We start from the raw sequence: 13,258 nt of genomic DNA on the forward strand, positions 1-13,258 counted from the left end.
ACATAAAGAACTGTGTAAAATGCAGACAGGGTAAAGAGCATTGGCACAGAAGAGGTGGTGTTTGTGTTACAGAAAAGGATATGTGTAAGACAAGAGTGGCCCGCGTGCAGTCGTATCTCATGGGACCATCAATGGATCATGGTTTTGCTTTGTTTTGGTTTAGTTTTGATGTGTGTAAACCTGTGCTCGAGGCAGAAGTAGGCAATCAATATTTGCTGTCAGCAGCCAACTACTTACAAAATGGTTGGAAGTTTTTCCATGAAGGAGACAAGAGACTCCGAGAGTAATAAAATTTTTGACCAGATCTGACAAAGGCATTTTCAGAGACAGTTTTGAACCTACAGTTATTCCATGAGTTTACAAGGACTAGGCAACCCACCCACTGCAGCATCTCATGGGATGGGGGCAGAGTTCATGGAAGCTTGTCTATCTTCAGAGTGAACCACTGTGATTTTGGGACTGGGCATATCCCACTTCTTCTCGTAAGTTACAAAGCCTTCCAGACTGCTCTCTCCCCATTTGGTTAAACAGATCTTTGCACCTTCTTTGTAAATGAAACAGTCAGCGCTCAGGAAACACTTGGCTTTTACCAGCCAGCCCTCCTAGCCAAAGCTCCCTGCATGGCTTCAGGCACTAACTGCTCAGAGCAAAGCAGAGCCCCTCCAAGGTTGTAGTGGTTAGGTTGGCTTGCTAAAGCCTGCTTAATGGGTGTGCTACTCCAAGGAATGCATTTCCTTCAATGCACTCCCAAGGCCCCTTCCCTAGGAGGAAAAGATTTTCCCCAGCCACATAAATTCCCCTGAAATAAAATTACCTGGTGTTCCCAGATCAACAGTGCAGCCTACTGGCCATTTCACTCTAATTAGCTCATTGAGTCTCCAGCAAAACTCAGTCTCCAGCAGGAACCTCATCAGATCCATGCAGACATACTTGGTTTCAATACAACATGTTTTTACCAGCAGAGCCGTAATACCCACCGAGGGTGGCTTAAATGCCTTTGACTTGTGGCAGATCCCATATATCTTCATAAAGAATTTGCAGTTACTATAGCAAAATAAGTCATTTAAGCTGCCTTAAGTTATTTCTTGGAATTTCCTTTGATTTATTCATGGCTGGAGGATTTGCAATTCAGAGTTTTGGCAGCTTGTCAACAGTTTCTCTAAGGGAGAGATGCATTCCACAACCTTTAAATAGGCTGGGACCGTCTTGTCGGATGTGTTTCCTACATCTGACCACATTCCTTATGCCTATAGTTAACTAAAATTTCTTGCAATTATTTCCACTTTCTAGGCAATTTAATTTTTTCCTTAGAGCTTGGGTTAAAAAAAATTAGTTATTTATCTTGTAGTTGATATGAATACAGGAACATATGTGACAGGTTTTAGAAAAAATAATATTTCTTAGTATATAGCCAAGAAAAGTAATTATTCTCTGACATAATAATTCATTGTCTCTTGTGGTTGCTTAGGGTCAACCCTCCTCTAGGTATAACATTGTCTTTCTGGTAGTCCTTCAACAGTGTATTTGTCAAAAAATTACATAACTATTAAAAAAATAATGTGAAGCACAATGCTATTTTCAATGGAAATTATTTCATTCCTGAAATTTGTCTTGGGTTAAATGTAACTGTTCATACTGATCAGAAAACATACACAAAAAATATTTCAGCAGTGCTTATATTCACCACAGTGCCCTTCTCCATTAACCTAGGATTTCATTATGTTGCTTCTCATTAATTGTTGTGTAAATAAGAATATAAATATATCTCAGTTCCTGTGCTTGCTTCTTGAAATATAATTTCACCACGATTTATTTTTAGAAATAACAATAAAAAAAGAACCTAATAATAGTATTTTCAGAGATTCTAGCTCTGTTCTCAGGAATTATGAAGGAACTTGGTCAAGACAGTATCCCAGATCTCTTAAAACAACCCTTGCAAAAGCATATTTATCAAAGCTAAGAGGTCTCTGACCCAGCCAAGCACTTAGCTGCTTATTTAGCTTTAAGCCTCTGCCTAAGTGGCTCACTGAGCTGTCTTCCCCCTCCTCTGAAGGGTGCTGGATGCAGCCGGGGGAGTAGCAGGCATAATTTTTTGAGTCAAGAAAGTTTAACACACCGTGGAGGAGGAGAAATGTGGGAGGAATATGAACTGAATTCAACTTACCAGCCTCAAAGAAATGAGGAATGAAGTCTGAAACTGTGCTGCTCCTTTCCCCTCCTAACAAAAGAGAGAACATCCTGCTGCTGTCAAGGGGACTCTCTGAGCCCATCTCAGCCAGCCCCTATTTCTTCCTTTATGTTGAGTACAGACACAGGCTGTTCAGTTTATTATTCAAAAATTATTATTTTCTTTCCATTAATTTATCTGTTTATTAGACTTTTTTTCCCTGTGCAGACATACAGGAATTGAAACAGTGAAGTAACCTTTGGACTTGAAAACGTATGGAGGCAAAATAGGCAGTTGGTATCATTGGAAATCACCGTGTAATTACAACCTGAAACACTTGTTATGATTGGGCTTTGGCTTGCAGGAGCTAGCATAACCCCCTAGGCTGAAAGATAAAGGTCTGCTGACGTTAAATGAGGGTTGCAAATTAATGTAATGAATGACTTTTAATAATAACCTTTTGGAGGTGGTTCAGTGTTGTTAGCAGTAAGTCATAGAATCATAGAATCATTAGGCTGGAAAAGACCTTCAGGATCATCAAGTCCAATCTTTGACCAAACACCACCATGTCAACTAAACCATAGCACTCAGTGCCGTGTCCAGCTGCTTCTTGAACACCTCCAGGGACGGTGACTCCACAACCTCCCTGGGCAGCCCATTCCAATACGTCACCACCCTTTCAGTGAAGGATCTTCTTGATGTCCAACTTGAAGTTCCCCTAGAGCCTCTTGAGGCCATTTTGTCTCATCCTGTCTCTGGTTGACTGGGAGAAGAGACCAACATCCACCTGGCTATACCCTCCTTTCAGGCAGGTGTAGAGAGTGATAATGTCTCCCCTGAGCCCAGGATAAACAATCCCAGCTCCCTCAGCCACTTTTCATAGGATTTACTCTCCAGACCTTTCACTGGTCTTGACAAGGGTTTGCTGTACCAGCCTGAAGGACTGGGACAGGCACCATCAGGGAAAGTAAGTGGGAGTGGGAGTGTCCTCAGTTTTTCAGAAAATCTCCATATTCTGTGTGTGGTTACTGTCAGTCCTTTCATGACTCATAATTTCAGGAAGATCTGAGCTTCCTTACTTTATCTCCAGAGATGTGAACAGAGTGACTTTAGCCAGCGTGGTATTGTTAGGTCAGACCTTATTAAGACATACCCTGAATCTTGAGGGTGATTCTATCTCATCCCTTCAACAGCCAGGGATGAAGACATGATGGTCAGCATCTGTGACTCAGGGCCAAATGTATCTCTTGTAAGGTTCTTCTTCAGAAGAGGTGTCTTCCTCTGCCCAGACCCCAAAAGGCTGCAGAGGAAAATGATGACAGAAACCAGAGAAAGCACTAACAGAGAGCAGTAAAGAAGGAAGAGCATGGAAAAGCAGAAAATAGTCTCTTCTGGGTGTGCTCAGGGCCCCTTTTAATTATTTGGCACTAGGCTTAAATTTAAGTATACCCGAGGCATTGTATGCAAGAAGAGACTGGATGCTTTACTCTGCAAGGTGAGCAGAGTGTTTGTGGCTACAGTAAAGGGGGAAGGAAAAGTATAGCCCAGACTGAAGTAGTAGATAGAAAAACCCTCAGACATCCTCGTTGCACTGATTAGTATCTTGAGTCATTGCCTTTGAGGGAGGTGAGAGTTTCCTCAGTGTGGTGGAATTAGATGAGCTCCTTTAATGAGGTTAGATACCAGAGGCATTGCGCAGTACGGTGAAGTTCCCTGAGGGAAAAAAAAAAAAGAAGGATACCTTTTCCCTGCTGAGAATTGAGGTCTAACTGGGGGTAATCAGTGTTAAAACAGTAGGCTTTGAGAGCTACTAAAGCTACCCTACCTATGGCAGCTGTAAGTGGCAGGTAGAGATGGGAAGAGCTGTGACGCTGTGTAGCTGCTCTGCTCCGCAGCAGATCTGGCTCTAGACACTTTGCCACCCCTCAGGCTCAGGGTCTGTCACTGAGAGGTCCCTGTCCTGCCTGTTGGAGGCTGGCCCTGCACCAGCTGCCGGGCAGCCAGCGGCAGTCGCTTGGCAGAGAAGCCTCCGTGACGGCCGGCCAAGGCATGGGAGGTAACACTAATGCAATCTGAAACCTCCCCCAGACAGCAAGGCGGGCAGGCGGAGGGGAATGAGGACACAGGCAAACAAAAAAAAAAAAGGGAAAGAAATCAGGCTGTCTCTTTATCTCCTTTCAACAGACATCTGTTACACAATGTGTGTCTTTCTGCTGCTTTATATAGCATGCGTTAAGTTTTCCTGCTTCCTTCAAGCACTGCTAAGGACAAGGCGTTAAGATGAAGCAAGCGTCTGCCGTGCTTCAGGAGTTAAACTCACCCAAAGAAAGGTGAAGGTGTAACCTACACAAACCCCACGGCCGCTGGTCTCTGTCCTGTGACTAATGCAAAAACCCCCAATCTGGCTGTTCCGGCTTGGAAACCACTTGCGACCGGGCTGGCTCCCAGGGGCCTTAGTGAGTTTCAACACCAGAGGCAGGGCCGGTTGCTCTAAATAGCACTGTCAGAGCTAAGAAAGCAGAGCTGTCCCCTTTGCAGCCAAACCTGTTGAGCACCCTCAGCTACCAGCTGGGCAAACAGGTTGTTGCCAACTTCAGGTGGCCACTGTGGAGACCTGACCCCTAAACCAAAGCATAACTTGTCAGGTTGCTTCAACGAAAATCTTTTAAAAATATTCAACAGAAGCAATAGAAAATGGTAAAATTGGAGATTTCACTTTGGCTAGGGTGACCTGACAGTACTCAGGTTGATTTTGCTTTTTCATTTTTTTATTTAATTCTGTCTCAAGAATTTGCAGCTCTCAGTATAATTTTTGTAATAGTTTGGAGTGTGTTTAGAAGCTTAAGAGCCTCTTCATTACCACCTTTTCCTTTTTTAAAGTGCCAGACTCTTTTTTGCACAAAATACGTATTAATAGATTCAGGGCTGCTGTAGTGATAATAAAACAAAAATGCCATGCAGCTAGCACCCTGCTGCAGAGGGGCAGGCAATCCAGTCACCAAACCTGTCTAACCCAAACCAAAGGGGCTCTCAGGAGCCCTCTCCTGCTCCTGCCTGCAACAGAGCTCAAACCAGCAGCAAATGTCCCAAGGGTAACTAGTCCAGCTGAAGCTCCAAAGAAATTTAGCCAAAGGACCCTAGCCAAAGAGCTGAGATCCAAATTTAGTTTTGGACCTTTTGAAAGCACAGAGTGCAGTGTTTGGGTTCGGAGTTCTTGGTATCTGCAAAGATCAAGAAGTTCCAAGCTCAATGAAGTTCTTGGCAATGAGAGGGAAAGTTGGTCCTGGGATAGCAAGCATGGAGGCACCACAACTTCCACTGAAAACACCCGTAAGCTATTTCAGCTTTTCTTTGGTGAAGTGAACCTTTCTCTGGTCCCTTTAATGCATTCATCGCCCCTACTACCTTTCAAGATAATAGCTATGAATGCCTCCTTTGTTATAAGATGCATGCTGCCCTGTGTGTGTGGGAGGTGGGTGTTACGATAGGCATCATACAGCAGTATTCTGGTATTTTAATAAATGAGCTTCTGCTGGAAGTGACATTACTTGAGTGTAAAACCAGGCATATCTGTCTCTTTAGTAAGATACAGGGTATTTTGTGGGGGTGTGAAGTAATTTTCTTTGAATAATTGAATTAATTAATTACAAGTTACATAAATGGATAAGGCTCCAATTGCCCATAGTATCTGTGTACCATTCACAGAACTCAATGCAATATTTTCTTCTGATTACATGAACACTCTATTCTGAATATGCCAAACAACCTTCCTTTCTCCTTTTTTATAGTTCCCTGAGAACTACTTCTGTAACACCCATAAGATGTGAAGAACAACCAGAGACCTCCTACAGGGAACAATCTGCCACCAGAAGAGCTGTGCATTTCACTGATTTTTTTGGCACAGATGCCAACTCACGCCCTCATTCTAAGACAAAAAAAACTTTTAAAAAATTGTAAAAAACTTTGTGTCTTGGTGAAGGAAAATCTCAGAACATCTAAAGCATTCAAAAGATTTTGATGGAGGATCTTGCAGACCAAGAAAAAGAAATGCTAGATTCACAAAAGTTGCAATGGGAGGATATATTACCCTGTAGCCTTGAGCATGCATCAAGCTTTAGCAGAGCTAGTTCAGTTTCCATCTCTAAAGAAACTTGAGAACAACAGGACACTGTTTTCACTAGCAGCCTGCAAACTGGTTGTGCAAGGCTTGAAGCACTGCTCCTTGGTCTCTCCTGATGAGAAAGCCACTCTGTGTGCAGCATTTTACATTCACTGCCACATGCTCTAGAAGCCAGACAGCCACTTCCCAGAAGCATGAATCATTTTCAGATTTGTTTTCTGCTTCAGCTCCTGTTAAAAGTATTTTATTCCAAGTAGAATGGCTTTAAATGGAATACCTAAGGAGACTCAAGAACAGGATAGGGATTTATAGGACATTCATCTGCAAGGTCAATCTGCCTATAAAGGATGCACCAGAGCTTTGAGTGGCCACCCAGTGCTCCCCAGCAGTGTCCAAGCCACTAGGCAACCCTGTGCCGTAGGCAGCACCTTGAAGCACCGCCAGGTACTGGGTACTGAGAACAGGACTGAGAGTAATGCCCAGGGGACTGCAGCACTCACCTGGGATGTGCAGGCACACTGCAGTGCGGGCAGGGCTGAAGCTTGACCTTGTACTGCCCAAGGTTTCAGTCACCATAATAACTTGGGAATGTGGTGCATCTGAACAGAACAGTCCATGGTTGTGGACAAATGTGTCTGAGGTGGGAGCTGGGGTGCCACTACACCTTTTCTGTTCCTGCTTTTTCCAAAGGCTTACAACAGGATCATATCAGGATTAAGCAAAGCTGGCTACTTTTGTTTGAGGGCTCTTTAGATGAACTCTGGGAACCCAAACAAGAACCTTGTTAAGGTTTATTGAGGAAAGTGAGAAATGTCCAGGCACATTGATGATGGGAAGCCTCGCACTCTTCTGCTCTTCTGCTCTTTATCTGTGTAGAATAAGCGCAGTAAGAGTGAAATAAAAGTTTGCAACACCAAGCTGTGTGTCAATCAATTTTTGGTGCTCTCTGGGCTGTAGAAATAGTAATGATTTAGCTTTAACTACTCGATTTTTTTCATCTTCAAGTTCTTTTTTTGACTTTCTTTTCACTTTGTGGCTCTTTGTTTAAAAGCCCTGAATTTTCCCAGGATCCTCTGGAAATTTCCAAGATGTAGTGTTTTGCTTTGGGCTTCAGTGATGCCACTTGTGACAGTGTTTAGATTTTTATTTCAATTGCACCTCTGAGTCACAGAGCTGCATTTCTTCCTTCTTTTCTTTCCCTTTAGAAAAATGTTTCAAATTCTTCCCTCTACAAGTGCTTTGGCAATATTAAGAACTGACATCTTAACAATTAATGGAGCTGTTTCAGTGTCTCTACTAGGAAACTTACATTCACTAGTTTCGATTATGATTTGGAAATAAGCAGGTATGAATGTGCAATGCTGTTTGCTTGTGACTTTGTCTTTTGGCATATTTTAAAATCATAATGTCCCTGGTGCTGACTGTCCAAGAACAGTGCAATTTCATCCCTTCAGGTGGTTCTGATGATACCAAATGTCACTCAGCTGCCTTATAAAATCAGTGAAATGTGGAATAAACCAGTCAGTAGCCTGGGGAAGTACCCCTTTCTGTGTGGCTTCGCGTTCCTTGGCAATTTTATATGCCTGCATACATTATCCTTGTAAGTGTGATCTGATGTGTAGGTGGTCTCTATTTCTGACACATTACATTTATCTGCATCTCTGGAGAAGCTTAAAAAGCCAAGCCTTTTTTACAGTCAGAATATTACCATGAATATGATGTATTCTGGGGACTGCATTCTGCATCCCAAGCACTCAGCTAATCAGAGCTGCAGCTCCAGCTGGCCGTATTTTGCCAGTGAAATAAAGTGGAGCTATATAGGGAGAACACGTGAAGGCGTGCAGTAAATTTTTATGAGCCTGAGAATGGAATGACCACATTGCTCAAGACTCACCAGCAGAAAGCTGTGAAAGGCTTAACCAAATAAGTGGCAATTAAAACTTTATAGTGTTTCACACTGTCATGTGTTTGTGCCCTGTGTGTAATTTTTATCTCTTGTTTACACCTGCAGTGGTGAAACTGAGGACAGTACAGGTTGCTGTACAGTCACCCAAAAGGCATGATTTCATTTAGTTTGTTCATGGGTCTTCCTTGAAGCTACTTGGAGGTTTTATATGTTATTTTGAAACACAGGGAGGTATGGAGCCCGGAGGGAACTGTGTGGTACTATTGCCTTCTTCCTTTTGTGCTGCACAGTGCACAAGTACTGACAGTGCTGTAGTCTATAGCTCCTCATAGGAACTCTTATCCTCCAGTCAGTATACTTTGTAGATGCCATGGAAACTGAAATGTATCTGTGGTGCTTACCGCTGTATGACAAGGGATGAAATACAGATGTTTGTAATGGCCAGAGGGTATATTTTTTGGACATCTCCTTGAACCAAAACTAGGTTTAAACATACTTTTGAGCTTTGTGGCTGTCCCTAACCTTCCTTTCAATCTGCTTCTGGGTTTTTTTTAGTATTTTCTTTTTCTACTCCTGATACAGGTGGTCTCTCTGGTTCTTCTGGTATCTTGGCAAGGGCCATGGAGGATCAGGACAGGCAGAGAAGAAGGGGGAGGGTGCCAGCTCAGTACATCAGGGAGGAAGAGGGCAGAAAAGTCACCTCAGTAAGGACATGAGAGCAGAAAGCAGGGCAAGACAGAGTTAAATAGCTCTGCAGAATCAGATTGAAAAAATATAGTAAATAATCTTGAGACCTAACCTCTGAATCTCAAGCTGAAAAAACTCTGACTTAGTCAGCCTCATTCACATAATGGGAAAATCTTCCACTTTGAAAAGCCATGCCTCTGCCACTAATACCACGAATCTCCCTCCCTGTTTCTGGCCTTAACACGTTCATCAGTGTATCCCTGGAATCCTGCAAGATGTTACTTTAGAGATAAGCCTGTCCCCAGGGAATCATAGAAAACAGAGATGGAAAACACCTCAAAAGATAAGATACCCCCTGTTGTTGCCCCAGGCAGTGGAAGGCAAATTACATATATGGGCTGGGGCGTGGGGAGATGGGTGCATGGGCAGGGTTTATTTGCTGGAAAGCTGTTAAGTAACGTGCTGGGAGAACGGTGAGGTAATGGGAATGGTGTTTCATCCAAGCAGTATTGGAAACTGCCAGGTAGAAATGAGGTACTTTGTGGTCACAGTGGAGAGGCAATAATACAGGTTAATGACTATGCTCCAAGTGTTCTCATCCACATGATTTAGGGCCATGTAGGCATCCTGAGCTGACTGGGATGTTCTTCATTGCACATCTGTATCCGTGGTGGGATAGGAGTAAGGATTAGGAGGGCTGCAGCAGGACTGTAGCTGCACATGCTGTGCTGTTAGTGCAATCCCAGTGTTGAGCAATGCTACCCTTCCCAGTGACAGCACTGATGGATCCAGCTTGGTTGTTCTACAGGGTCAATAACTGACAGTAATCATTTCAGGAGATGAGCAAGGTAAGAATCAAACTGACCTCTTCGAGAATCCTGATTATTTCAGACATCAAAGTGGTCTGCAGAGCTAAAAATATGTTTTTAGACATAGGGTGCCAAGTCCCTGCCCTGTGAATTGCAAAATTTCAAAGTGCTGCTTTTTTCTTCATGTAGAGTAATGGGGAAATGAGAAGAACTAATGGGAAACCCGAGTCTTAACTGAGTAAGGTACAGAGTTAGGGTGTATAAAAGTGCTGAAAGTCCGTATGGGAAAGTTGAGAGGGAAAGTCACCAAGGACATTGAAGAGCTCCCAGTCTGTTGGAATGGAAAAACCACAAGAGAAACCCTACAAGAAGAACTTCAGCATTTATCCGGATAAAATTCTTCCAGGTGATTAAATTAATAAATAAATATTTCTGCAGAGCACAAGGAAAAGAGATTGCAAGACACGGAACAGCAGAGTCTTTCGCCATGGGACCGTGGTGGGGGTGGCGAAACTTGGTCCTTCCATGCCACCTAGTGTAGGAAGCTGAGCAGCTCCTTGCTCTTGGCAGCAACTCCACGACCTGCTCGTCCAGCCAGGCTGGGCTCCGCAAGCAAGGGTGATTAAGCAGGAAATTAAGTGAGGATCAGAAGTCTGCCGCTGTATAAACCATCCCACCAATGCGGGTAAAAACCTGCTTCCAGTAGCACGGCAGCAAGTGATGCTTGCTGCTTGGCTGTGTTTGCATTGTGACACACTCAAAGTTTTAGAGAGAACGGTGCAGCTTGTATTTTTATATGTTTTAACTGAAACAGAGTAAGGTTACCTAACTTGCAGCTCTCAGCGTGCTAGGAAGATAAAGATGGCATGGGATGTTTGCATTCTGACACTTAGTAAAGTGGTTTGAGTCTTCATTTCTGTGACTAAAACTGTTCTGTGACTATAACCGTAAGTGGATATTGGGCAAAGTCGGAGGGTTGGTTTTGTTTTTTGATTTGTTTTGTTATGTTTGTTTGTTTGTTTTCAAGAGGACAGAGAAATTTCTGGTTTGTGGCTGATTTGTGTAAGGAGAAAAAAAGTTTTGTTTCCATTAGTACTCCAAAACATGCCAATGGCTAAGAAAGGGCCCAAAGTTGTGGTGAGCTGTCTAATTTCTAAACATATATATGCTTCAGCTGAGTGGTTAGAAATACTTTTCTCTAGTGCCAGTTACTGGTGTAACTAGTGGACTAAAGGCTAAACCAAGGATGCTTGACCTTACTTTGAAACATTCAGAAGGGCATATTAGGTGGCAGAAAATTTTGATAGCCTTTGACGCTCCCAGAAAATCTATACCATCTCATTAGACTTGTTCAAAACTGCTTCTTAACAGACTGCAATGTCAATCCAGGATATTACCAATCCCAGAATAACCAGATAGTTATAGATATATACTTATATATGTATTTCATCCAACACCCATGGACAAGGGCATCTGCACACTGGCAGATTGTCCTGCCCGTAAGATGTGGTGTGTTTATATGCAAGTTTTGAGAGTCATAGTTGCTAGCCTTGATATATAAAGAACAAATGATCTCAGCAGAATTAAAAAAAAGACAGTTACCCTGAATAACTGTGCTGGAGCCTGCATCAAGCATAGGAAGAGGTAGTTCATGCTTAGTTTTGGACATAATAAATATCTCATTTTTTTTCTCAGCTTTCTAATTTTTCTTTTATCACTTTGTTTATTCCCTCTAGGCAAATAGCTGTTTGAATCATCCAGTCACTATCTTGCTGGAGTTGATAAACACTATTGCCTCCAAACAGGAACGAGCCAGGCTTAAGGCAAGATCTGTGCCCTTCCTCCATCCTGACTCCTGCTAGATGCCCTCACCTGTGTACAGGCTTCTGTGTTCCCACATGCCTTTACTGTGGTGCAAGCAAGGTTTTATGTGTTGTGTAAACAAGGAAATCCCTAGAAGCAAAAGAGCACTTCAGAAGTTTGGCTTGCATGATGGCAAAATGATGACACGTAACTACAGCACTAATAAGGGCTGCATGTCTACCTTGTGTGTTGAGAAATGGGTGAAACACAGCACAGGGGAGGAATAGATGGAATGTCATCATATGCTTTCCATTTGCACCCATGTGAAAAAAAAAAAAGGATAGTGTTTCTATGCTTTCCAAAGCAATGTGATGTATGTGTCTGGTTCCATTATTAAAAAAAGATTAAAATGATTTAAAATACATTTCAGTATTAAAAAAAAGAGGTGGATGTTGGCCATTTTGAGTCATCAGCCAAACTCTTGACCTTCCTGGTTTCTCCTTCGCTTGGAACTCCCACGTATCTCTAGTTAACAGAACCCCCAAAGATGAGTGATGTTTAAATATTTAAAATCCTTCTTTTTCAACATTTTTCTAGTCTAATTATTGATCCCACAATGTTTAGTATCCAGGAAGCAATCCTAAGTTCCTGAAATGAAAACCACCTTCCAAAAGCCAGGCTTTTAAAAGATGAGTCATTGGCTGGCACTCGAGCATTTTTTGGCACTTAGCTTAAAAGTAAGAGGTTTTGAGGACAGTTTCTGTGTGTGAGAAAGTAAAACAAAAATAAAATCAAATCAAAAAGTGCTTGGCATGCAGCCTGTCAGCTTTCAGAAAAGAATGTGATAAAATCACAAGTGTCCTGGCTGAAAGTAGGGGCACTCTTGTATTTGGTGTTTAATCCTTTCCTGAATGGCCTGTAATTACCATCCTGTATTTCTCTGAAGCCAGGGCTGCATTTCTCTTTCTCAGAATGTGTCTTTTTGCTGCTGAAACTCTGGGGTCGAAGAGGGCTTTGGTTTGCTCGGGGAGGTGGGGAAGGGGTATGGGGCTGTGGAGACCAGGTTCTCAGCTTCCTCATTAGCTCCCTGCAGAAGCTACTAATCCGTACTAGGACTGCTGTCCTTGAGGAAAATGTCAGATTGGTGGAAGGTATTCACAACTGATGCACCTGGGTCTTGCCCTGCCTCTTTGTTCCCTTAGGCAAAACCTGGAGCAAGGAAAGAAAGGGTAGGCTAACTGGTATGACTATCAGTTAAAGTGCTCTAAACATCTGCCTGTAAACAAAAATCTTTTCCCTATTGTTTCAATATCTTCCTCCTGAGAACTCTAGTCCACTTTGAGAAAGGTCTGCGGGTTCAGGTCAGCAAAGATTAACATCAAACAGAGGGAGAACGGAGAAGGTAGAAGTTGGGATATATACCTCCCTGTACTGAACAAAATCCTAAAATAAAGAGTGTATTATCAGCATGGTTTATGATATCTATTAACCCTTGGAGATGGAAGACCTGTTGATCACATGCATAGAGGACCTGTAGCACAGAGGGCAGTGCTGCAAATTTGTGGGTCTCTTGCTAGGTCGGTAGCACAGTTGCCTGCTCCATTGTTCCTGCCATGCGTAAATGGGCAGTAATTTCAGTGAATCAAGAGAATTGAGGGTTGATAATGAAGGTGTTTTCTAGATTTCTTACACTTTTTCTAATGCTACACTAAATTTGCAACTTCCCATTTTCAGCTTGCCCCTCCACAATATTCTGCAATGGCTAA

This window comes from Corvus hawaiiensis, chromosome 3 (assembly GCF_020740725.1).
Source record: "Corvus hawaiiensis isolate bCorHaw1 chromosome 3, bCorHaw1.pri.cur, whole genome shotgun sequence".
In the NCBI taxonomy this organism is placed as follows: Eukaryota; Metazoa; Chordata; class Aves; order Passeriformes; family Corvidae; genus Corvus; species Corvus hawaiiensis.